We start from the raw sequence: 3,372 nt of genomic DNA on the forward strand, positions 1-3,372 counted from the left end.
AAGGATAAGCCTCACACCTACCAAGATGCTATGAATAGTCCAGAATCTGAGAGATGGCTGAAGGCCAAGTAATCCGTGATGAAATCCATGTATCAAAATAAAATATTGACTTTAGTTGATCCACTCGAAGGGGTAAAACCTACAGGGTGCAAGTGGGTTTTCGAGAAGAAAACTGACATGGATGGTAAAGCACAGACCTATAAGGTGCGACTAGTGGCAAAATGTTTCAAACAAATTCATGGTATAGACTATGATGAGACTTTTTCACTGGTTTCTATGGTCAAGTCCATCAGGATTTTGTTTGCAATAGTTTCTTACTTTGACTATGAGATTTGGCAAAAGGATGTATATATGATCTGAGGGTTTTATCAATCCAAAGTTTGCTAAGATAGTTCGTAAGTTGCTTCTATCTATTTATAGATTAAAGCAAGCCTCAAGGAGGATGACTATTCATTTTGATGAAATGGTCAAAGAGTTTGGCTTCATTCAAAATGAAGATGAACCATGTATTTACAAGAAGGTTAGTGGGAGCCATGTGACATTCCTAGTATTATATATAGATGACATACTACAAATAAGGAATGTCATACCTTCTCTACAAGCTATTAAGATTTGGTTGAGAAATAGTTTCTCGGTGAAAGACTTAGGCGATGTTACCTATATATTAGGGATCAAGATCTATAGGGATAGATTGAAAATATTAATCGACCTAGTCGGAGTACATACATTGATAAAATATTACATCATTTTAGGATGCAGGAGATAAAGAAAGGATATATTTTGATGTCTCATAGGATAGTGATCTCAAAAGATAATTGCCCCTATATCATTAGATTATAAGGGCCATCTTAGAAAAGCTCCATATGCTTCGGTAATTGGATCTATAATGTATGCAATGATATGTACTTGTCCTGATATCTCGTATGCTTTAAGTATGATGAACATATACCAGTCTAATCCAGGTGAGGGTCACTGGATAGTTGTCAAGAATTTTCCTAAGTACTTAAAGAGGACTAAAGATTTATTTTTGGTGTAAGGAGAAGATAGGGAACTAGTTGTAAAGTGTTACACTGATACTAGTTTCTTAACCTAATTTATGGATAGACAAGGATAATTCTGTGTCTATGCATGGTTTGTGTTTTGTCTAAATATAATTGATGTTAGCTAGGACAGCAAGAACATTGATGATTCCATGGAAGCCGAATATATTGATGTTTTCAAAACAGCCAAGGAGACTGTTTAGGCATGTAAGCGAAATCACCTTATTAATGAGATTAATGATCAAGGAGATATAAATGTAAAGTGCATAGTAATGATAATATTGCATACCCACTGACTAAGGCTTTGTCGCAGCATAAGCATGATGGTCATACTAGTTCCATGAGTATTAGATATTGGCTCCAGTGCAAGTGGGAGATTGTTAGTGTTTGTGCCCTAGAGACAACACTATAATGTTTTAATTAAAGATATTTGGATTATTAATATTTATGTTCTATCGATTATTCCCTTTATAATTTATTAATTCTTAATTTACAGTGATATAAATGTTAGATTAATAAATGTCCTTGGAATATGATATGCAATTCTATATCTCTAAGTACGTGACTTAGAAATGAGATTATGAGAATAGTATCAATATTCCTAAAGGTCCCTAGTCGAGTATTATTATTAAGGGACAATAATAATGCATTAAGACTAGTGTGTTTGTTGACTGATGATCACATCTCACTGATCATAGGTATAGTGATACTAAAGTCAAAGACACAGGCAGATGTACATGTACATGGTGCTGGACAGACCCGATGTGAGATTCTACATGTTTGTTGTGTCATAAGTAATTCTCACAGTGATACTGATGTAATGGTCCTTAGACCTGAAGTCATTATATTTCTATACGAGAATTAATATACATTGATTCCATTAAAAGTTATCCTTGACCGGGTAATGATAAAAGTGGACATTGGGTATACTATGAATCGTATGAGAAATATGAATGATCTAGAAGGATTTAACCCTCCTATTTTAGGAGTAATATTATTGGCCTCTTGTGTGAGCTAAACTACGAAATGCGTGGCCACGCTCAAATGTTAATTCGATATAATAGTCTACTCATTGATCAAGGAAACTTGGATTAAACATTGATGAGGATGACACATTACATGCCTCTTGTTTAATCTATAATATGTGGTTAAAGGGATTATATTACATTGTACATTATTCACGAGAAGTTTAATCGATCACTGATTCCATTATTATTACTTGGGTAGCAATGATGTATTACTAGATGTCGCTCATTGCTTACGATTTTAAATTAGATTTAAAATACGTTGCCAATGTAATAATAACCTATAGGGTCACACACAAAGAATGCTTGAAGGATATTTAATTTAAATTGGATTTAAATTAAATTAAAGTAATTTGAATTATTTATAATATTAATTAAGTTTGACTTAATTAATTAGATAAATAATGATATTCAAATTTACTAATATTAAATATGAAATTTATTTGTTAAATAATTAAGTGAGACTTAATTATAATAAAAATAGGAATTTCGAATTAATAATAACTCCTAATTAGTTAAGAGCGTTTTCTTTGCTTTCTACTCTCTATATAATATCTCTTGCGTGGCTGAATTTTTGGGTGTGCAAGACTTTTACTAAAACCCTAGCCACCAAGAGAGAAGATGGAGAGAGCAAGAAGAAACGAGTTTGTGCTAGTACACATCCAATCCTTGAGTTCAAGCATTCGTGTGGATACCGATAGAGCGTAGATCGCGAGAGCGGGATGCGCGGTGATTGAACAAGCTTTGGATCTCCATTAGTCAACCAATTGGTAAAGCTTCTTAAGGTAAACAATCTGATCTATGAATTAAATATATGTTTTTCGCATGGATCATGCGGTGGGTTTCGAAAATTCTGCTTTTTCACGTTTTTAATTACTGTTTTCGTTGCGTTTATGTGCTCGAAACCCAACAGATAGCTCCCAATGAGACTGAATTTTGCATTTGTAGATGCTTATGGGAGTCCACCAAGGTTTGGATATCAGCTTGTTGATTTTGGACCATAGCTGTGAGTTGTGATACTTGAGTTTTCAATGACTCATTTGTTGATTGCAGAGTGGAGACTTGAGATTGGAGAGCTTGAATTTGCAAATTGGTGGATGTTAACAGTGGTTGTTGAGATGCTGAGGATAGAGAAGTGCTAAATGTAGCTTGTACAACTTCCCTAATTCCTTCCATCAAAAGAGCAGATGGTTCATATCTAGCCTGATGGAGTTGATCCAGTTTGACCCTAATGTCATTATTACTAGTGATTTACTGCTGGACAACTTAATGTAAGGCTATGAATGATTCCCTTAGATTCTTGATGC

The sequence above is a fragment of the Apium graveolens genome, chromosome 4 (genome assembly GCF_009905375.1).
Source record: "Apium graveolens cultivar Ventura chromosome 4, ASM990537v1, whole genome shotgun sequence".
Lineage (NCBI taxonomy): Eukaryota > Viridiplantae > Streptophyta > Magnoliopsida > Apiales > Apiaceae > Apium > Apium graveolens.